Source organism: Phalacrocorax aristotelis, chromosome 2 (genome assembly GCF_949628215.1).
Source record: "Phalacrocorax aristotelis chromosome 2, bGulAri2.1, whole genome shotgun sequence".
Taxonomy (NCBI): Eukaryota; Metazoa; Chordata; class Aves; order Suliformes; family Phalacrocoracidae; genus Phalacrocorax; species Phalacrocorax aristotelis.
In genome coordinates, this window is record NC_134277.1 from 162,378,981 (window position 1) to 162,403,330 (window position 24,350).

The window sequence follows — 24,350 nt, forward strand, 5'->3', positions numbered from 1 at the left end:
AACATAAAGCAAAATGTAATATTTGAAAGATAGCCAATCACATTACCAAAATTACTTTTTTTCCTCTATAAGTTGGTCCAGTGGCTCAATTTACATTAGGAAACACATGATTTTAAGAATCTGACAATATGTATGCATATTATTTGAGCTGCCTGTACACCAAGGATTGAAGTGAACAAACTTCGCCTTCTTTACCAGAAGCATATTTTCAGTTCACAGAAGATATCCTTATATCTGGGGTCACCAGGTGAACTGTGAAAAGCCAATATGCAGAGTAACACTGAAGACAAGACTCAATCCATGAAGTAGAAAAACATTCATCTATCTTCTCTCTAAGGAGCCTGGGTAGCCAGTGAGGAGAGCCAAAGTCCTCCAGACAGGTTCTCAGACCTCAGGATGGGATAAATTACTCTGAAGAAGACACTCTCTTTCTATAGAAGAAATATTTACCAGACACACGCAGTGGTTTCAGTTAAGTATCTGAAATCTAGCAGTATGAACTTGGACTTTTAAGAAAGCCACAAATTTTTACAGTTGGCAATGAGATTTAAGCATATAAACTTCTGTAAATTCATGAATCCATAACAAAATTCTATTTCTGTGGATATGATTATTTCTGATTGTTTCCTTTTCTCCACAGCAGTAAGCTTTTAGACTGAAATGCCCACATAACCTTTTCCTTCCATTCTTTTTCATTTACGCATTACTGTTTCGGGTATCATAAGCAAACTTTGAATGAATTCATTTTTCCATACTTTTACTTTAAAATCCATTTGCTATACAGTGCACGTCCTTTAAAATGCACTTCAGGGATAACTTATTGCTTTTTTGTTATGCCTTTACTATGCTGTATAAATCAATCAGAATTTTCTTTTTTTTTTTAATGCTAAATTTCCTGCATGATCACACCTAAAAGGGAAGCAAATGCTTCCAGAAGAAGTATTGTGCTATGGCCCCACAAGACGCAGATTTACAGTTGGGGTTTCTTTCTAGGTGTAGTAATTTTTGTTGGTAGGCTGATATTTTAATGGAAAAAGATGGCAGATGTAAACAAGTGATGTGAGGAAAAAGCACAAGGATCATTTCCCTCACTCCAGTGCATCCTATTGAGATAGAAGTTAATGAATGAGTGAGGTCATGGTTTAAATATGGTTCAGATTAGTCATGAAGTAAATCTGTTTCTAATAAAAACTTCCCAGTGGCCTGCGTAAAAGATACGAGATGCTCACCCAGAACTCCTAAATAGGCCTAATTATCACCTTTCTTGTTTTTTCCAGAAATTATAGGTAGTGAGGATTCCTGCTCTTCAGCACAAATTCCCTCTATCATAACAGCTGACATGCTGTAACTGCCCTAGAGCAGGGTGGCATTGTATCTAGGGCTTGTCATCACTTCTCAGGGACATGAGCTCATTACAAAATTTAATGCAAATGACCACAAAATATAGCTGTTAGCTTTGACTAGAACTGAAATAACACCATCTTTTTCATTGTAGACACTCTTGAAATATTTTAGCCACAGTTGCCTTCCTGGCCAAAGTAAAAATCATTACTTCCTTGGATTGTTATTCTGTCTTTTCTGCCTCTTCTTCCTTATTAACCTCCTTGATCTGTGTGCAGCTTCTGACAGGAGGGTTGAGGCTGGGGGGAGAATAAATGGACACCATTTTCTCAGATCCACTCTTTCTTTGGTATGACCTTATTCACTGGGCTAGGTAATGTCCTCCACTAAGGACCATGCTACAGAAAAATTCAAAGCAGAAGAAGTGAAGGCAGTGCAGCTACTCTGATCAGGAGAAGGGTGAGAAAGCCTGCCCTACAAGACCCAAGTATAGGGGAGGGTAAGCAGAGAGAAGATGTCAGGATTGGGAAACAGCTCCTTTAACCAAATGACAATCTCAGTTCATAACTTAGTATAAGCAAGGTCTATACAGGAAAAAAGGTGTACAAAAAAGATGTGGACAGGCTGGAGAGGGTCCAGAGAAGGGCCACAAAGATGATCAAAGGACTGGAAAGCCTGCCAGAGAACTGGGTTTGTTCAGCTTGAGAAAAGAAGTCGTAAGGGAGACCTTATTACCATGTTCCAATATTTAAAGGGTGGCTACTAAGAAGATTGAGACTCCCTATTTACAAGAAGCCACAAGGAAAAGACAGGGGTAGTGGGTATAAGTTACTCCTGGGGAGATTCTGATTGACACAAGAGGAAAATTTTGCACAATGAGAGCAAAGAGCCACTGGAATAATCTCCCCAGGGAAGTGGTGGATTGCCCAACATGAAATACTTTTAAGATTTGGCTGAACAAGGTGCTGGGCCATCTTGTCTAGACCATGCTTTTGCCAAGAAAAGTTGGATGATTCCTGAGGTCCCTTCCAATCTGGTATTCTATCATTCTATGAAAAAAAGTTGAAAATTAGAAGCGGGTTTCCAATTGACAGAGGGGTGAATTACTAAATCATAGAATCATAGAATCGTTAAGGTTGGAAAAGACCCTTAAGATCGAGTTCAACTGCTAACCTATCACTGCCAAGTCCAACACTAAACCATATCCTCAAGCACCACGTCTACCCTTCTTTTAAATACCTCCAGGGATGGAGACTCCACCACCTCCCTGGGCAGCCTGTTCCAACGCCTGACAACCCTTTCAGTGAAGAAGTTTTTCCTAATATCCAACTTAAACTTCCCCTGGCACAGCTTGAGGCCGTTTCCTCTTGTCCTATCACTAGTAACTTGGAAGAAAAGACCAACACCCACCTCACTACAACCTCCTTTCAGGTAGTTGTAGAGAGTGATAAGGTCTCCCCTCAGCCTTCTCTTCTCCAGACTAAACACCCCCAATTTCCTCAGCCAAGCCTCAGAAGACTTGCTCTCTAGACCCTTCACGAACATTGTTGTCCTTCTCTGGACACACTCCAGCACCTCGATGTCCTTCTTGTACTGAGGGGCTCAAAACTGCACGCAGTACTCGAGGTGCAGCCTCACCAGTGCCGAGTACAGGGACACGATCACTGCCCTGCTCCTGCTGGCCACACTATTCCTGATACAAGCCAGGATGCTGTTGGCCTTCTTGGCCACCTGGGCACACAGCTGGCTCAGCCGGCTGTCAACCAACACCCCCAGGTCCTTTTCCTCCCAGCAGCTCTCCAGCCACTCTTCCTCAAGCCTGTAGCATTGGATGGGGTTGTTGTGACCCAAGTGCAGGACCTGGCACTTGGTCTTGTTGAATCTCATACCATTTGCTCTGGCCCAACAATCCAGCCTGTCCAGTTCCCTCTGTAGGGCCCTCCTGCCCTCCACCAGATTGATACTTCCACCCAGCTTGGTGTCATCTGCAAACTTACTGAGGGTGCACTCACTGAGGGTGCACTCAATCCCCTCATCCAGATCATCAATGAAGATATGGAACAGGGCTGGCCCCAACACTGAGCCCTGGGGAACACCACTCGTGACTGGCCGCCAACTGGATTTGACTCCATTCACCACCACTCTCTGGGCTCGGCCGTCCAGCCAGTTTTTAACCCAGCGCAGAGTGCCCTTGTCCAAGCCGTGAGCAGCCACCTTCTCCAGGAGAATGCTGTGGGAGACAGTGTCAAAGGCCTTACTAAATTCCAAGTAGGCAATGTCCACAGCCTTCCCCTCATCCACTAAGCAGGTCACCTTATCACAGAAGGAGACCAGGTTAGTGAGGCAGGACCTCCCTTTCATAAACCCATGCTGGCTGAGCCCGATCCCCTGGTTGTCCCCCACATGCCGCATAATGGCATTCAAGATGATCTGCTCCATGACCTTTCCTGGCACCGAGGTCAGGCTGACAGGCCTGTAGTTCCCTGGATCCTCCTTCCAACCCTTCTTGTAGAGGGGCGTCACATTTGCTAGTTTCCAGTCATCTGGGACCTCCCTGGTTGACCAGGACTGCTGATAAATGATGGAGAGTGGCTTGGCGAGCTCCTCTGCCAGCTCCCTCAGTATCCTCGGGTGGATCCCATCCAGCCCCATGGACTTGTGAACATCCAGGTGAAGGAGCAGGTCAGTGACTGCCACCTCTTCAACAACTGGGACTTCATTCTGCTTATTAGCTCCATCTCCCAGCACAGGGGCCTGACAACCCTGAGGATGACCAGTCTGACTATTAAAGACTGAGGTAAAGAAAGCATTAATACCTCAATCAACCTTTTGATCAAACGCTAGGGGAAACATTTGCCATATGGATGCCAGCAGCACAGTTTGGATTCTATCACTTAGAAGGTCCTTTCCAGTCGCATATCCTAGCTTCTTTCTCCAAGAGGTAAGTATTTAAATGCCACTGCATTAGTAACAGCTCTCGCTTCCTGAACAGACTGGGTAGGCTAATGTAGGTTAGGGCCCACCACACTAAGATTGTGGATAGTATTAAAAAAAAAAAAACGCTAATCCAGAAAGTTGGTTCTAAAATCCAAACTCATGGTGGGTAGGGTAAAACTCAGCCAGAAGAAACATGTGCCCCAGAGCATCAGTCTTCCAATCTATCTTAGACTCCTTTTCTTACCATGGGATGTTTTATGCCCTGGAGCTACCTCTTTCTCTCCAGAAACTACTGACAGATTCTAGAAATGAACTTAGACTAGATTCCTAAATTGTAGATGGCTACAGGTAAGGGAGCTGAATCTGAGCATGACGTGCATGTTAGTTTTGAATACACACTGCATTGGCTAATTCTTCCTCCTGTGGTAGGGTAAAGTGACCGTTTTCTGTGACACAGCTTCACAAGAACAGCGAAAGACAGAAGAAAAAAAACTATAAAAAGAAACATCAGTGACACTACACAGGTGGTCATCTCATCAGATCGCATCTTCTAATGGCTAGGTGTTGTCAGCCCTGGAGTAAGTGGCCTCCACACAATAGTGAAGTACCACAAACTAATTCTAGGAGAATTGTGCTTCCAGGGGACACTGGAGCAGCAGATATAAGGGGAACATGGAGAGTGTATCATCAATTGTATTTTAATTTGGTACTATTACTGTGTGCCTTTTAAAGTTTGTAACAGCCTTAGTGGCAACACCATGTTGACACTTCAGTAAGTCATCTGGATGCAAGCAGCTGTATTACAGCTGTGACTCCCATCTCAGCTATTCTGTTTTCAGCTTTGAGACGTACATTAAATTTTGTGGAGCCACTCCAGATGGACACAGAGGTTTTAATCAGGTTGCCGCCCTGTTTCCTATTCAGTACAGGTTCCCATTTATAGTCATATAGGAGCACCTGAACTGTTCTGCTACTGCTGAGAGCTGATATCTGAGCATGGTCTGTCTTCACCTTAGTTCTGCTCACAGCTGTCATTAACATCCCCAGGCTATAAGCCTGGGCATACCTATAGTCCCAGGCTCTACTTGTGAAACTAATGATATGTTAATCAGTACCATTCTGTTCAGCCTCATTGTTTAGCACGCCTGGCCTGGCTGCATATTTTAAAAAGCAACACATTAGAGAAAGAGAATCATCGTATGTAACTTCTTTTTATGATGATCAAGTGGTACCTATTTTGAAGAATGTAGGGAGCTGAATATTTCGGTTACAACATCCCCTGATGAAAAGATAGTTTTGATCTAATCCTCCTAATGATGTCTGTCATGCCCATATTTTGCTCAGTCTCATAGAAATTGAAATTGTGAAGTGTTAAAATAGCCTGAAACAAAGCAGCATAGCACAGGTGGTAAAAGGTCTGCAAGGGCTGAAATGGGAAAGAAGTGTAAAGAGGCTTAGCTCACCCCCTTTAAATGAAGGGAAAATGAAAACCTGTGGCTATTTTTCTAGTGAAAATTAGGTAAGGGCAAGAACAATCTATTCCAGGCTGTCCCAAAATATATTCCAAACAGCTTTCGCCTTGGATTTGAGATGAGGAAAAACTTTGATAGAAAGGATGATTTTCCACTGAAAGCCACTTAATCCTCAAAAAGGCATCGAACAAAATTCCCAAACTACCCTTGGTGCTGAGTGAGCTGCTCTTATTGCTGAGTATGGAAATGGATTTTAACAAATGTCAGCAATAGAATTGTGTAGGATCAAAAATACCCTCAAGGAAGTGAGTGCTTGTAGCGTGAATGAAAACACAGGGTGATTCTCACTCTCTTAGCCAACACCAGGGATTTCTCTGGTGTTCCAGAGCAAGGTATAGCAACCTTATCAGCTTGAAGGTGAAAGTTTCAGAGTAGTAATAAACCCACGTCCTCCATTATCAAGGCCAAAGCAATACATAAAACATCCCAAGGAGTCATCTTCAGACATGATGACCCACATGAGAAGGAGGCTGGGTGAAAAACCACCTTCAAAGGAGGAAAATGAAGTCGTTTTAGGAGGTGATATTTGGTGACATGGAAGAAGTCCTCCAGTTTTAGCTGCATCCACTGTTGATCAGGATTTGCCTTGGAAACTCGTATTTACTTATATTTACAGGAAACAGTGAGCTCAGATGGTTTAACGAGACCTGAAGTTGGCACATGAGGAAAACTTGCTGCCTCCTGCCTGTTGAGACAGATCAAAGGGAAAACCTCAGCACCTGGCAATAGGAGTGTCTGAGAGATGCCAATCTCCTGTTCTCAGATTTCTTATGTTTCTATTCTCCCAAAACATGATTCTCTGTGCATCAGAGACCTAAGTCTCTCCCAAATAATTAGTCAGAAATAGGAAAGAAATAACAGTGTGATGCCCAGCCCCTGCATTGATGGATGCAGCTGAGCTGTAGCATGGGGAGGAGAGATCTCTCTGTTCCCAGGGAGGGAACAGTAAATGGTTCCTCTGTAAATTGTTCTAATTATGCCCTAATTACCGTACCTGGAGGAAATCCTTCAGATGCTCTGTGCTGAAGTCTCACCTTTAAATTTTGACAAACAGCTGCAAATTGCTGTCAAAGTCATTAAGCTAGTGGTGAGAAGGTCACCAGCTAGCTTGGTACCATAGCTTTCACACCCCCTCAGTTTTCTTCATTCACTTTTCTTTGTTCTGCAGCTTACACGCAACCCAGACACAGGATTATATCACCATCTCCCTCTGAAAGAAGAGGTTGTGGCAGACCAAGGTTCTTCATACAGTAGCCTTCAAATCAGGCTCAAAACCCCAAGCCACAGTCTCATAGCAGCTGTCACAGTTCTTATACTGGTGAATAAACTTAAATGGATGATAGCTTAATTTAGTGTGCTTGGCTAGGACACTGCCTGCCCTGTCACCTTTTCCACAGAGCTGGTTGTCTGGGTTAAGATGCAGAGCAGACAAGTAGAAACTGTAAACTTGAAGTGTCCTGCATGAACCCTGAGTCCTCTGATCCTCTGCCATAGAAGCTTTGTTGTTCCATTTTTACTAACATTAACATCACTACAAGATACTGCATATGTGAAGTGTATTTCAGTTCTAGGTAAGACATCCTCTTGAGAAGTCTTAACAATTGATGGTGAAACCTGAATCAGGCAGTTCCTCACCCATTTTACCGACATTTTACTGCCATGCATACGAAAGACACGAAGTCACAGCAGGGCTTATTGCACCAATGCAATATACGATATCCTATTTTTATCTAGGAAAAGGAGGAGCTAGAATGAAGACATATCCTCGAGGTCATGTTGTAGTGTTGATGGTACTTAGGACCAGTTCTAAAACAAACTTCCAATTCATGATCTAACCACTGGATATTATTTCACAAAATCATTTGGATATGAAAAAAAATAATAAGTTTTTGGAAGCATCAAATGCTAATTCTTTTGCTGCTGTGAGATCTGTGTCTGGTAGGAGCCCTCAGTTTGCTATTTGCATGGCAAAGAGACAGAGCACATATGTAGGTGGAATATTCATACATGTACCGGTTTTTCAAGAAAATGTGTTATTGTTTCTGGTACGGCTCATGTTAAATCACAGGGATTCATCAATGCTAAAACACTCTGTTCAGCCATACCCAGGAACCTCTAGAAGACCGTCATGTTGGAGAGTTGGAGGACTAATCCTCTTGGTCTCCCAGCTACATGCACCTACAAACATGACTGGATCTATTTGCTGAAGGCCTTAAGACTTCAAACATGTGGAGCACTGATAAATGCATTAATACACTCTAGTTCAGCTACAGGCTGCATAACTGAATGCTTAAAGAACAGATGCCTTGAACATCCGAAATGAAGATACAGTGGAATACTGGAACTTTTTTGTATAAACTGGTCATGCACAATCCAGTGCAAAGACGTTCATCCTTCCAGTAAAAGCAAAGAACAGTCCTGGGGTCCTTATTATTCTTTTATTTGTAGAAGAAACAGAGCCCCAGTAAAATTCAATGAAAGTTACCATAAAAGGCAGATATTTTTCCAGGCTTCAGAACACTTCTGCCACCTTTGGTATTGTTCAGATATTAGTATTTAAACCAGCTATAAATATTACATAAAAGATCATACATCAAATAATTCATCCATCACAGGATTTTCTGCATTTCTGTCTTAGACCATGGGGAAATTATCCCAGGGACATACGATCATAGTCTTAAGGCAAGTTTATACTCATTAGAATTCTTCCTTTGCCCACTATTTAGGAAAGCAAAGAATCTGTCTGTATTAAAGAGAAAAAAAACCCAGCCCTGTTCATTAAACATTCTGTGTATCTTAAAAACAAAAACCAACATCAACAACACTTTATAATGGAGGGTAGTTATTGCTCAGTGGGTAAAGAATGTCATAGATGAAAAAACAAGAGTCATTCAATGCCAAGAACAAACATGAAAACTAATTTTTAAAATTTTTTTGCTGCCTGACTTGTACATTATTCTTCCAAATGTAGGGTTGGCAATGACTACAGATCAAGGGAGAGGGAGAGGGAGGGGGAGGGGGAGGCAAGGAGAGGCGAGGAAAGGAAAGGAGAGGCAAGGCAAGGCAAGGCAAGGCAAGGCAAGGCAAGGCAAGGCTTGCTGGTGTGCCCAGTGCAGACATGGGCGTGTTTGTTGTGGAGAAGCAGGTTCATCAGCCAGGAAGGGGATAGAGCAACCCCATGCTGATGGACCCTAAACCATTCTGCCATGAGAGAAGTCCCTGTATCATGGAGTTATCTCAGATCTGTGCTCAGACATGGATGGAGTGCGATACCCAGATTAGTGCTACAGGGAAGATTTTTCTGCCCACTGAAGATCTACAGCGAAAGTAACAGAAGGAGAGGGTGAGGCTATCCGGTGCTGTGGACATACCATGACAGACTGCAGCACCCTCCCCAGTCTCTTGCTAGGAGACACCCTTTTTCTAGACCACGGGTGGAAAGAAGACCTACAGAAATTAACATCTTTCTAAACATCCACAGGCCCATTCAGCAGTACCACCTTGGACTTGACCCTGGGAACATCCAGAGTGGCGGGAACATCCAGAGTGGCAGGAGCATCCAAAGGAGATTTCAGGATTATCTCCTGAGCCTGCATGTCTTCTTGAGAGGTGCTGTCTTATATCCTGGCATGTCCTCCTCATGCATAGACACTCCTCTAAAGCACTGGGTGGTTCAGCCTTCAGAATGTGGCAAACAACCTAACATCACGATCAGGTGTAGAAAGAGGAAGGGTGGCAGAAAGCCCCCAAATGTGTGCGGCACACCAGGACCTCCATCTGGTCACACAAAAGTGTTATGCTAAAGGCCAGCACGATGCGGAGCATCTCCATGCCTCTCTCCTACACAGAGACAACATAACTCTATCACATTCGTCTAATAGTGTGTATGAAATCAGACGGCCCTGAGAAGAGTAGGGAGGGCCGAAAGCATAAGGGAGAGAACAGAAACAGTTGGTTTAATCCACCCAAGCAACAGGCTGCCAGTTGGCACTGCTGGCATTTAGTGTATTAACTGTCAGCACCTGACTGATTAAGCAGCAGAGCTCGGTGGTATGTTTCTGCTGTAGGAGGCAATTCTTCACTGGTGAAGGGCATTCTGTTTGAAGGAAAAAAACCTCGCTCTGTAGTCTGCTCTCGGTTTACACGGAAATAACAACAAAGTGGCTTTAGGTATACACCAGGGTAACTGACAACAGAATTTGACCTGACTTCAACAAAACTACATTCTATTAGAGGGGAAGGGATGCTATCCACAAGGATGGAGAGCTCATTGTGTCTTTGTTTGTACAGCTGCTAATACAAGAGGGTTCTTGATCCATGACCAGGGCTCCTGGGCATTATGAAATACTAATTATAAAATCCATCTATGTGACAACACAAGTCTATAAACACAAGCTGAAGCACCTCCCAGTGACTTTCTTACATTTAGGATGAAACACAGACAGTCTGAAACACTGAAATGTAAGGATCCTGCAAAGCTATCCAAAGTTAAAGTTCAGGTAAACAATACAGGGCTTCTAGAAATGCCAGATGAGATCTGTCTAATTCAGGATAATGCTTGCTTGTACCTTGCTGTGTTGGAACAGTTAGCTAGTAATCTAGCTAATCAAATTACTTGGTTTCTTTTCAAAAGAATTAGAAGGAAATGCTGATGCACCAAATATTTACTCTGGGTGTAAACATGATGGAGTTGCGCAGTGCTGTGTCTTTTCCTAGCCTCTAACCCAAACTTCAGCCATATATGTGAGCAAGCACAGATTCAGTAAAATGACCCCTGTACAAGGTCATTGCCAGCTGAGAGCACCAGGAAGCACGTATGTTGCGTGGCTATGGAGAGTGTGCAAGAAGTTTTGACAAGAATTTTTACTGTGGTTCTTTTGTTCTTGTTGATGGTGAGATTTTGTTTTATTTTTAATAAAAATCACAACACTTCTAAAAGTTATTTTCTAAAGGTTATTTTAACGGTGATGAGATGCCCTCTGAGCCTCCTTTTCTCAAGGCTGAACAAACCCAGCTCTCCCAGCCTGTCCTCGTATGGCAGCTTCCTAGTCCTCTGATCATCCTGGTGGCCCTTCTCTGGACCCCTTCCAGCCTGTCCACATCCTTTTTGTATAGTGGGGACTAGAAAATTTGGTTCTATTTCACGTTATACAAGGTCAGGTTTTGAGCTTTATTTTTATTTTCTTGTGGAAAAAAGCTGCCCACATCCTTCTATCCAGGAAACGTTTCCTGCAATCAAGTGAAATCCACTTCTACTGGTTCTATTTCCATCTGCTCTGTCCCCTGTCCTCTCCAGCTGACATTCCTTTCCACCCCTCTTTCCACCCTCTCTTCCTACCTAGTCCAGTCTCACGTCTCTCTGTATCTGGGCTCCTTGGACTTTGCTTTCAGGTTTGTTGTCTTGCAAACCCTCACTGTCAGCTTTAGCCAGAATGTCTTCTCCTCCATCATGGTGCCTTCACAAGAAACAACGGTGAACACAAATTATAGGCTTTCTGCTGTCATCACTCATTCCCTGTCAACACCCTCTGCTGTCAACACCCTTTATCTCCAGTTTGCCAGAGGTGGGAGGGATGGGATTCAGCCCAAATTCAAGTACCTACATCTAGATGTCAACATGTAGGTTGTCCAAGCTCCCATTAACTCAGCAGAGATTTGGTCAATCAGTCAATAGAACCTAGAGAATAGTTCATCTCTCATCACTGTTGGGTAGCACTACTGTGGGTTTCTCTGGAGCTTATCGTGCATGCTAACACCTAATGGTATGAACATTCACATAACTAATGTGCACGTTGACACTCAGAAAGACCTTAGGTCTTATGGCAATCTGGAGTCAATGAAAAGAAGGTCCTGCCAAATCTATGGAAAGTGCACGTGTTACCGCTGTGTATGGAGTTGCTGTAAGGTGCTAGAGCATGCTCAAGAGCACCCGTGTCTTGAGAGCTTTTTACTTCCACCATATTTTCCAGATGATTTACAAACTTGGATATCTGTGAGTCAGTAGCAAAAGACATGGCTCTACCATTATCAACAACCTCATGAAATTCAGCAAAAGCAAGTTCAAGGTCCTGCACCTGGGGAGGAACAACCCCAGGCACCAGTACAGGCTGGGGGATGAACTACTGGAAAGCGGATCTGCTGAGAAGGACCCGGGAGTGCTGTTGGACAACAAGCTGACCCTGAGCCAGCACCGAGCCCTTGTGGCCAAGGCAGCCAACGGTATCCTGGGATGCATTAAAAGGAGTGTGGCCAGCAGGTCAAGAGAGGTTATCCTCCCCCTCTACTCTGGCCCAGTGAGACCACATTTGGAGTGCTGTGCCCAGTTCTGGGCCCCCCAGGTTAAGAAAGACAGGGAACTGCTTGAGCAAGTCCAGCAGAGAGCTACAAAAATAATCAGGGGACTGGAGCATCTCCCGTATGAGGAAAAGCTGAGAGACCTCGGTCTGTTCAGCCTGGAGAAGAGAAGACTGAGGGGGGATCTTATCAATGATTATAAATATCTGAAGGGTGGGTGTCAGGACGATGGGACTAGACTGTTTTCAATAGTGCCCAACGACAGGCCAAGGGTCAGTGGGCACAAGTTGGAACACAGGAAGTTCCAGATAAACATGAGGAAAAACTTATTTCCTTGGAGGGTGACAGCAGTGGCACAGGCTGCCCAGGGAGGCTGTGGAGTCTCCTTCATTGGAGACATTCAAACCCTGCCTGGACGCGTTCCTGTGCCCCCTGCTCTGGGTGTGCCTGCTCAAGCAGGGGGGTTGGACGAGATGCTCTCCAGAGGTCCCTTCCAACCCCCACCATTCTGTGATTCTGTGATTCTGTAACTGGACTTTCAGCTAGTCTATGCATTAAAGCCTCTTGAGGAAGGAAAAAAAAAAAAAAGAGCCTAGTGTCTTTTCTTTCACATGGAAAAAATGGCTTTCTTCAGTTCTCAGTCTTCAGAATGACTGAAATAGTACAACACACATACACACCCTTCAGTCTCAGGCACGCACCCAGCAAGAAAATTTTCAGCCAGGAGAATTAACGGCTGGCAAAGTTACAAGTAACAGAAATGAGGGCAAGTCTTGCATAATCTTAACCCTCTACTAGCTCAGCTTATTGCAGTAAAACCTTTTCCTCAACCAACACCACACAGATCTTTCTCTTCCTCTCTGTTTTCACTGTCTTCTTGATGAGAGTCCTATTCTCTGCTCTTATCTCTTATCACTAAATGCACAAAATTGTTTTTCTTGCTTAAATAAATGAAGTCAGTCTTCTCTCAGTTCTGCCAGTGTACTTCCACTCCTTTCATCTGACCTCCTCTCAGGTTACCCTTGTGTGACCTAAATGACTGCTTCTCAAATTCTTGCCTCTTTCAGAGATTTCCATGTGATCTGCATCATCATCTTTTCCCCTTGTGCTTCCCCATCACCTGTACACACCTAGATTTTTTTTCATGCTTTACACTGATAGTATCTTTTTAGGTCAGAGACCACTGTTCTGTTCTGTGTTTCCACAGCTTTCCAATGCAATCCTGGCACAAGACTCATCTTCTTAATTGCAGTGCACAGATACAAATAAAAGACATGAAAGACATGTACTGCTAATAGCTACAAGCATATCTTGGTAAATGTTTTAGCTAAGACCTTCCACTCAACAAAAAATGTGCTGTTTTCCTTATTAACCACTAGGTCAAAACATAGTTTTCTAACTTTTTCAGTTAAAATGCAGCTAGCCCTGGTAATGAATCACTGAATCTCTCTACAGAAACTAATCACCTCTCACAGTGCATCTCTTCTTATTGACATTCCCCTTGGCTCAGGAGTGACTCACCAGCTGCTGAGCTATGAACTTTGAAATGTTTACTTTCACAGTACACAGTTTGGCCTCCATTGTTAATGAAGAGAAAGAACAAGGCAGGGACACCAAACACTTCATGCCAGCACTGTCTCACTCTTAATGATCACAGCAATCTGTCTGTTAAAAAAAAGTCTGAAGTTTTTACGTTACATTGAAAGTTATTATTAATTAAAAATTTTCAAGACTCCCATAGACGGAAATAACAAATGAAAGAGATGCTGCGCTGCGCTGCCTACAGAAGCTTATAGTCAAAGTCAAAATCAGCACAGATTTCTGCTTTTGTCCCAGTTCTCTGCCTCCCAAGCGTGTGTGCGACAGGACCTCCTCTGGGCTCAGCTTCCCAACAGTGACTGCGTTATGATCAGATATCTCAGCTCTATAGCTGAAAGCACAGCTGTGTTGGCCAAAACAGTAGCCGTCGTAATTTGTCTCTCCAACAAATAAAATGAAAGAAAGGGAGAAAAAGATGCTGGAGGTAAGAAGAGTAAGGGCTGTTTGCTTTTGAATGATCTCTGATGGGCTTATGAGAGTATCAAATTTAAGCAGGTTCTGAGACAAAAGGATAGAAGTGGAGGCACTTCATTATTAAGCCATAGAAATTTCAAAAATGTTATCACCTGGCTCCAGGGATGTCTTCTGGAGACAACAGTTTAAGACTGCTTAAATATCCTAAATGACAACACTTCTCATCTAGAGATCCGTAATTCTTTTTTTTTTTCAGATTATATACCTGTTGCATGAAAAAATAGCTTAAATTGTGAACGTTGATAGCAGATAATTGGGTGCATGTGTGTTTGTGGGAAATGTGTGAAATTATGGGGACAACCTCTTTAGCAAGGCCTGTTGTGACAGGACAAGGGGTAGTGGTTTTAAACTAAGGAGGGTGGATTTAGACTGGATATAAGAAAAAAAAAATACTATGAGGGTGGTGAGACACTGGCACAGGTTGCCCAGAGGGGTGGTCGATGCCCCGTCCCTGGAAACATTCAAGGTCAGGCTGGATGGGGCTCTGAGCAACCTGATCTAGTTGAAGATGTCCCTGCTCACTGCAGGGGGGGTGGACTAGATGGCCTCTAACAGTCCCTTCCAACCCAAACCATTCTATGATTCTATGAAATTGAACTTCTGATCTCTCAAGCAGAAGCCTGCTGCTTGCTACCTGCAACCAGTAGAAGCTGGCTGTAAATTTTGATAACTTCTGGTCTAAACAGAAATGGTACATCCTGAATCCTCCTATCAGTAAAGAGACATGAAAAGACCCCCAGATAGGAGGCTGATGACTTATTGTTGTTCCGTACCTAGACCATTCAGACTTGGAAAACTGTGGGCTCCCAGTCTGGAAAGAAAAGAAGACACATACTTGAAATGAAGAAATTTTGAGAAGGTGTAGGGGGCCTGGAAAGAAGAAAGTGAAGATCCTGGCTGGATTAAAGATCCTGAAAGGTGGGGGGCGGGGGGGGCTGGAGGTGGGGCAGATGCACAGACACAAGTCCAAGGGTACACCTAGGAACCTCATCAGTAAGGCCCAAGAGTTGTAACTGTGAGTAGCAGCACAGTACAGACCTACACGACTTTCTTCCCTAATATCCCAGGCCAGCAATGACCTCTCTGCAGTGAATGGAAGAGGAAGCCTGATGAATGCAAATACCACGTGGCAAAGTCTGTGAGTCAGAAATAATCAAGTAGGGTAAAAACTCCTGTCTCCTTGATTCTTAAATATACCTCACTATTCAGATACGCTACAGGTTGTCGTACCCTTTTTCTTGCCCTTAGCAAACTCCCACAAGCTTTACATGTCTGCCCATAAAAAAGTTCATCCAAATATTAATATAGCTATACAAAAAGATGTGGACAGGCTGGAAGGGGTCCAGAGAAGGGCCACCAAGATGATCAGAGGACTGGGAAGCTGCCATATGAGGATAGGCTGGGAGAGCTGGGTTTGTTCAGCCTTGAGAAAAGGAGGCTCAGAGGGGATCTCATCACCGTGTACCGGTACTTAAGGGGCAGCTACAAAGAAGATGGAGACTCCCTTTTTACAAGGAGTCCCATGGAGAGGACAAGGGGGAATGGACACAAGTTGCTCTTGGGGAGATTCCGATTGGACACCAGAGGGAAATTTTTCACAGTGAGGACAGTCACCACTGGAATAATCTCCCCAGGGAAGTGGTTGACTCGGCCACGTTGGACACTTTTAAGAGTCGTCCGGACAGGGTGCTGGGCCATCTTGTCTAGACTGTGCTCTTCCCAGAAAGGTTGGACTGGATGATCCCTGAGGTCCCTTCCAACCTGTGATTCTGTGATTAATATGTCTCTATAATTTGGTTTTATTTCAACATGATTAAATAGCCCCATGTTTCCCAAAGAACTGGGCATATTAGATAGAGTGCAAGGCATGTGCAAGAAAAAAATTTCAAATGCTGCCATGATTCTCCTTATTCTCCCTTGTCATATATACTCTGAAAGGATCTTGTAATCCATCTCAGACAGATACAGACTCCCATGGGATGTCAGTGACATTCTCTGTGGTCGATTTTTCAAATTCCCTCCTGTATGTACTGAACATTCCCAGCGTGTACTTGCCTGGGGTACAACGGATGAGTCTGCAGAGACCATGTTCAAGATCTAACCTGACAGTTCACATGTAGTAAATGATGGACTAACCTGAATGACAGAAGGTGCTGGGGCAGCTTAACATCTTTGGGAAAAGAAGAGCTGATATTCACTGCACTATTAAGGATAGCATGCAAGCCCCTGCAATTTCTGAGTGAAAGATACTGAAAGTTCACATACTTGTTCTTGTCCCAGCTTTGAAAAAGATCCCTTCCACATTGCCTAAGTTTTAGGGCTCACTTCCCTCCCCACCCCGCCGCCGAATTTTTGACTGGCCCACAAGTGTAGCACTGCTTTGCACCCAAGGAAGGGCACAATGTTGTAACGTCATTGTTCTCCAGATCTGTTCAACAATATTTTGGTACTCTGAGTAAGGTATCCCACTGGACAGAGCACAAAGACAGCTGCCTCTTCAGCAGCAATTATAGTCAGCAGGTACCCACAGTTTGAGGTGCAGACCATTGACTTTCTGCTTGGGATCTGTTTCCTCATCATTATCATTGAATATATTGAAGCAAGGGGACTTGCAGCTTTTGGGTACCTTACCTCTATGGGGTTTTTTTATTCATTGGCAAAACAAGTTATTAACCTTGACTTTTTAAAGCATTACACATTTTGTTAATCATTGTTGGACCTTACGGCTGGCAGCTGTGTTCCTGAGGTGACTGTAACTGTTAGATCCTCTATTGCTCCTCCCAGCGAAAAAAGCCTCACATACAAACTGCTGCATGGCTATAACTGGCTTAAGCTTGAGTAATGGTACCAAAGCCTACAGAGTGCTCATAAACCTGTACTGTGGAAATATTTGCCAACTATAAATAGAAGACTGTCAACTGAATAAAAGCAATCTTTTTCTGAAAACACTTTGTGATGCTCCCAGACAACTTCCACAGCTGTTACATAAAAAATGGATAGAAAATACCGCTGCTAAACCTAAGGATTTAAGGTTCTTCAATAACTTGCACACAATCTTATTGACTTTGCTTTTTTTTTATTGTTGTTCCAGAGATCTTGATAAAAACAGTCAGCAGCCAGAAAAATCTGTATGCAATGGGATGCTACTGTGGGCCAGCATACTGAATCTAGTCTAGCCTGAGACACCTTTGATAGGTGAGTGAGCAGCAGCTAAATCAAGCAGCTTATGTAATATCAGCCTTGTCTTCCTTTGTCTCTAATTCAGCACATCACTCCTCTCCCCTAGTAAAGACAAGCATCCTTTGACACTTGCCGTGCTGGACTTGCTCTTCACCACATTACCCGATGACTTGTCAAGCCTTGGTCCAGCAAGCAGAGACTGAACAGCAACACCACCTGTACAATTCGATGGCTTTTCTCCACTTACTGTTTTCTCACATGCCTTAGCATTAGCATTATCCCAGGCAGACAAGTGTGAATGTGAACGCGCATTGACCATAGTCTTGTACTAAGCTGATTTTAACTTCTGGTGGCAAGGGGTGTCCTTAGCTCTTCAGCTATTGAACCAGATACATAATGGCCCAGAATACTTACTGTTATGCTCATTCCAGACTGGTTCTTAATAACTTCACCATAAAGGCAGCAAAAAGTACTTCAGTAAGCACTTTGTTTTCTACATGTGACTGAATGAATGAAGCCTGGGCTAAAGGAGTTTATCGCTCACTATACTTTATGTCTTCCTTCTGTTCTGTTAACATGCATGGAGAAAGCATGTGACTGAAGTAACTACGTTTACTGAGCCGTTAGACAGCTCTGAAAGATCAGGAGGCCATAAGGTATTCATGCCTTGCATTTTCACAGCATTTTTCATTAATACAATTTTTCCACACAAAAATACTGTAGATCTTGATCCTTGCTTCTGTCTCCAGCATCATTATCTGTAGCAAGGTTATATATCAACAATATATTACGTACTGAAAACTGCACAAAATTCACTTGCATCAGGAAAAAAAAAAAGACAGCAATAGAGAGGCACAAGCATGCCTGGTCTTGTGAAATTTTATTTTCATTTTGGACACCATTTTGGACAAGCTGTTAACGTACAAAAGTTGGCATGTTTCAAGAGATACCTCAAAATCCAGTCTAAAACCCTGCTGCCTAGGTTAGTAATGGTTTCACTTGGTCTCATGGACTACTTTAGTAGCCAAATAGGCAGGGAATGAAAGACAAGACCCAAAGTAATAATGAAAAAAATATATATGCACTTGTGATTTACTCAGTAAATATCATTCAACAGCAAGCGAGTGGGAGGATTAATGAGAAAGCCTGTGTTCTTCATTAATAATGAGAGATGTTATTCTGTAGGAAAGATCAGTATTCAGCACACAAAGTGGACAGTATCATAGACTGGCTTCTGGAATTGCGTACATAACTGTATGAATGCAAGTCAGCTTCTTAAAGACCTGGACGCTGCCCTTGAGAGGCTCCTTCATGAAAACTGGTCCTTTTCCCCCAGTGTTCGTCATCATACCCTTGTTCTGAAACATTGCCTAAAACATTGTATGTGCAGCTTTGCAGCACCCTCTTAGTATGAGAGCTTCAGCTGATCGTTTATGGATAGATATTGTGTAGATATTTTAAAGAGATATTGTGTAGATATTTTATAGTACTTTAATAAAGTGATGGTCCTGCAAAGCTTAGGGCTTAAAGCTTTCAGAAAAGCCATTCCCATTCTGTCTTTAAAAAAGGCAGAAATAATGCTGGAAGGTTATATGCAGATATCTGGATATGTATATTGAAGTTCTAGAGAAAAATGAGCATGTCAAGAATTAAATTGGTGTTCTTCTCATCCACTATTGAAAGAATTCTGTGTTTCAGAATAACCAGTAGAAAATGCTCTGTGATGACTTCATATATAACCGGCACCACTTGCCAAGTGCACACTGCAGAAAAAGATCCATTTCTTTTCTGTAGACTACATGGTGCATTTATGATGGGAACCCTGTAGAGGTAACTTCATGTAAAATTTAGAACCATTTCCCAAGTCATACAAAGTGCTGGAGAAAGCAAACCCCAAATGCTAACCTCCAGGATACACAGATTCCCACCTAATTTAACAAGCTTCATAGATTTTTCCCGAAATATAGATTTGTGCTGATTCTCAGTAAAATTCTTGAAAGACTTTAAGGAAGAATTTGAAAACAGGAGCGTATGGGCTTGTGGTGTCACGATGTAGCGTTCAACGGCAGGCTCTCTCTTCCTAAGAAATTGTTCAGCAAGAAATCAAGGCCTCTGAATCCTGACTGTGTATCAAAGAAATTATTCAGGGAACAATCTGGAAAAGAAGGCAGTATTACTTATCTGCCTCATAGGTTTCTTGCAAATAGAGCAGAATATCAAACATTTCCTTTCTAAATCTCATGCTAAAGGTCAAGTGCAGTAAATTGCTGCAGTTGTACAGAAGTGAGTGGAACTAAAGCAGACTTTACTATAGATCTAGCTTGCACTTTCATACTAGATGACTCTGCATCTTTTCTTTTTAGTATTAGTGGAATATCCTTTATCCCACAGAGACATTGCAATTCAACCCCAATTATGTTTATTTTTAATTAAAATATTTGCTCAGAAACAGTCCTTGATGTATTTTAATTGAAAACGAAGTGAAAATTTTTTGAGCAAAGAAAAACTGCTGGAGTGGAGGGGACTGGAAAAAAAACCAAGGGTTTCCTTAAACCACAATTAAAAACTCCGTAAGACCAGTCATACATGTTTCACGTGTTGTTTATGTGTTTTTCTTTCAAAGGCTGTGGTTGAGCAGTAAGAAGAGAGGCCATCTGTTTTCCTTTTGCTGGTGATGCAACAGCCTGGCCAGGTAAAAGCATCAAGAAGGGAGAAGCATGTGCCTTCTTTAGAATAACTGAACATGCCTGGAAGAGAAAAGCTGTCAAGATGACATGTGGAATGGCAGAGAAGAAACATGGCCAGGAGGGAGGCTGCAGCACGGGCAGGAGGTAGAAGGTGCCTGTATCTAACAAGCAGCAAAAAGAGAGTGGGCGGGGACTGACTGTTCAGAGCACTGTGAAGTGAGGATGGTGGAAGCCTCAAAAAGAGGTGATTCTTTATGAAACAGGCTGTAGCCCTGGGAAACTTCTTGCCAAAGATGATGTAGATGCAAGAAGTTTGCATGGGCTCAAAGGAGACTGGGCTGATATTTGGAAGAGAGTACTTGGGATTATCTACTAAGCAGACAAGCTACGTCAGGCTAAGGTTTCTGCTGAACCATAAATACTCAGAAACCGTCAAAGCATTAGAGAGTAGTATTAAATGTTTTTTTCCTTGCTTTTCTTTTTCCTTTGGCTACTTTTTGTGGCCCTAATTAGAGAGCGAATACTGCACAGATGGTCCAAGATGACCCTTAATCTGAAGCAGTGTGCCTCTTCTTCTGGAGACAGGCAGCCAGGACTGATAAAGGATGAAAAGAAACTACTCCTGAGGGTACTATGTGTAGTAAACTGCAATCCCAGAAGCTACTGAAAGATTACTGGAGAGACAACAAATCTCAGATAAAGGACTCCATTGCCAGTACAGAGCTGGGTTTATAGACCAGTTTTCATTTGTTCTCTCCCACTATGAACTTTCTTGGGTTTAAAATTATTAGCGTCCTAGTTCCTGTTGTAACACAACCTAACTTTTGAGGCGCTAAGCTCTCTTGGGAATTTTGGGGGTGGGGAAGTCTCACTTTCAGGAAAATGTATAGGCAAATCCATCTGTAAGCTGAACCTTCATGCTCAGGGTGCATACAACAGACTGGTGCTACAGCAATGGTGCTTCCAGGCACCATTTCCAGCAGGTTAAACCGTCCAGATTTTTTTGCAGGTGTGTAGCTGGGAGAGACCAACTAGTTCAGCCTTATTCACCGACCAGAGGATCACAGGCACAGGCTATCACATACAGAAATGGCCACTGAGCACCATGGTGTGCAATTAATACCACCTTATCACCTCCAAAAGTTTGGCCTCACTGTTTGAAGAATTTGGACCTCTCTGGCTGAAAATTCAAGTGAAGAGCAGGGATCCATAGCCGAGATGGTTGATTTCTCTGTGGCAGATATTAAATTTGAGAGCTTACCGCAGCCCATCACTGGAACAGTTCCCCAGCTGTGGGGTCAAGAAAGGACCCATTTTTTAGGAGATGCTTGCAGAGACCTGCTGACAGGCACGTTCAGAAGATGTGTAAGCCACCGTAACCAGGGAGCGGTTAGTACCTTACAGCATCCTATTCAAGGAAACACCAGTCAGCTTTAGTAAGCTGGGCCTGCAGGGAGTCCCTCTGGAGAAGAGCTTTGCTCTGGGGTCCTTCAAGTCCTTTTTCTTCTCTGAGAAGCACCAACAGAGCTGGCAATACACAGCACTACTGTCACATGGAGGGGTCCTCAGTGGGAATCGGTTTGAAACCCTTTGCCTAAGGAGCTCTTTGCAATCAGTGACAGATACTAATGACAGCAATTGATCCTGGAGATAAGAGTGAATCAGCCTTCGAGGACTCCTGAATGATCCTGCAGCTTAACAGCTCCAGCTCGAAAACATCAATTTAACATCATGCCTGTAGCCACCCTAATTTTATCCAGGGGATTAGATTAAAAAATGTTTTTCTCCAAAAACAATGTCTGTATTTCGCTAACGTATGATACGTGCAGTGTTCACAGAAAAAAAAAAAAGATGCAGAGTTGTTAGTGTTGTATGCAGTAAGAAAAATTAAATACAAACTTGATACTTCTGAAATAAAACACTACTCATTTAATTTTTGGGAGGGAGCAAGGGAGGACTTGTGCAACTAAAGAAACACATTTCATTTTGAAAAAGAATTGTAAAATATCCTATGTGAGGTTGTCTAGAGAAGAAAATGATAATTTTGGCTTAGGCTCTTTCTATCAGTCTGAAATGCAAGCTGTTTCCAGTGACAAACTACCTCGTTCAAGTAAAGCTAGTGCTAGTTTTTCCACACATTGTCAGTCCATTTTTATCTTTCTTTCTGAAGAAATATCTGAAGGTCTGGCATGGACACAGAGACATCCAAAAGAGTCTGTAAAGTGCTTTGAATATTAAAACAGGGCGAGGAACTGGAATCGGTACAGGGCATCTGCCTAATGGCTCTGCTAAATGAGGATGCAGAATCCACATGCACAGATATCCATGGCATTGTATAACTTCTTTCATTTTCTTTTCTAGTTTCGTTCAGTGAGATCATCAAGAGTTTGATCAAAAACATAAAACTCCAGTGTATATGACTGTGCAGAATGTCAGAACAGTGAAGAACTGGTGCCAGACTGTAAAGTACAAACAACAGTTCAAAAAGTTAAAGGAAAGTAACATTAACATTTCAAACAGAAACAGTCTAGATATACAGAACATCAGTTTAGCATGTTCCCAACAAGCAACACCATCTAGTAAGCAAAGAGACAACTAAGAACACAGAACTGGAAGGAACAAGCAGTGTCATCAAGTCTAACTTCCTGGAAGGGCAAGTAGCCTTTTGTGGTGGGTGGACCCTGGCGGGACATCAGGTGAGCACCAAAGATGCTCTATCACTCCTCCTCCTCAGCTGGAGATGGGAAAGAAAAATATAAGGAAAGGCTCGTGGGTCGAGATAAGGACAGGGCGAGATCACTCACCAGTTACCATCATGGACAAACCAAACTTGACTTAGGGAAATTAGTTTAATTTATTACCAATCAAATCAGAATAAGGTAATGAGAAAACAAAACCTAAATCTTAAAACACCTCTCCCCCATCCTTTCCTTCTTTCCAGGCTTAACTTTACTCCCGATTTCCTCTATCTCCTCACCCTGAGTGGGGTGCAGTGGGCGGGGAATGGGGGTTGTGGTCAGTTCATCAAACATTGTCGCTCCTTCCTCCTCAGGGGGAGGGCTCCTCACACTCTTCCGCTGCTCCAGCGTGGGGTCCCTCCCATGGGAGACAGTCTTCCATGAACTTCTCCAACGTGAGTCTTTCTCACGAGCTGCAGTTCTTCATGAACTGCTCCAGTGTGGGCCCCCTACAGGGTCACAAGTCCTTCCAGAAACCTGCTCCAGCATCTGCTCCTCTCTCCATGGGTCCACAGGTCCTGCCAGGAGCCTGCTCCAGCGCGGGCTTCCCACAGGGTCACGGCCTCCTTTGGGCATCCACCTGCTCCAGTGTGGGGTCCTCCACAGGCTGCAGGGGGATATCTGCTCCACCGCTAACCTCCATGGGCTGCAGGGGCACAGCCTGCCTCACCATGGTCTTCACCACGGGCTGCAGGGGAATTTTTGGTCCAGTGCCTGGACCACCACCACACCCTCCTTCACTAACCTTGGTGTCTGCAGAGTTGTTTCTCTCACATATTCTCACTCCTTTCTTCAGGCTGCAATTGTTGTTGTGAAGGTTTTTCCCCCCTTCTTAAATATGTTATCCAAGAGGCGCTACCACCATTGCTGATGCGTTCAGCCTTGGCCAGCAGCGGGTCTGTCTTGGAGCCAGTTAGCATTGGCTTTATCAGACATCAGGGAAGCTTCTAGCAGCATCTCACAGCCACCCCTGTAGCCTCCCTGCTCCCAAAACCTTGCCATGCAAACCCAATACACTTTTTATAGACATTAGCTCAAAGGGGGTCTACTGAGAAGCTTTGCCTCTCAATCCCATATACAATAGGCCATGCAGCTCCTCCCAGTTGTCCAAACCCTGACACCACCAAACTCTAGGAGAGGGACTCAAGAGCATGCTTAAACCTCAGAGTTGCAAAAATTTAGGAAGAAGGGATAACTTGTGTTTATTAAAGCTCTGGGAACAAATCAGTTATTCAGTCTGGATAAGGCCTGCTTTAAATCTGCAAAGGAAACGTTGCAAGTAGTAACCAGACACAGAACCATGCTGTTATTGCTGTGTGGATGTTTAGAAATAGCTGAACTCTAATAGGGTTTTTGGTGTGAAAAACTGTGCAGAAGCAATCAGTCTGGCAGATATTTAGCCTATGTGAGCTGACTTTTTTTCCCTATGCTTTCTGTGAGTGTGCAGACCCAATGCAAAGGGTGAACCTCCTAAAAGCCAGCAGTAGTATTGAGAACAAGAAGGAATCCTCCTTTCATCTAGATCAAAAGAAGATGTCTGGGCTGATCTAAAACACCCTTTTTACAAG

General features: G+C 43.4%; 1 long non-coding RNA gene across 2 annotated transcripts; it reads left to right on the top strand.

Annotated features, from left to right (window-relative positions):
• Positions 1–13,703: 13,703 nt before the first annotated feature.
• Positions 13,704–21,962, top strand: LOC142053784 (uncharacterized). Of its 2 annotated transcripts, XR_012659322.1 has the most exons (5): positions 13,704–14,127; positions 14,955–15,095; positions 17,269–17,372; positions 19,981–20,049; positions 21,054–21,962. It is a non-coding gene; the product is annotated as an uncharacterized LOC142053784 (long non-coding RNA). The 2 variants fall into 2 exon arrangements; XR_012659321.1 differs by having other exon boundaries at positions 19,981–21,962.
• The last annotated feature ends 2,388 nt before the right edge of the window (positions 21,963–24,350 follow it).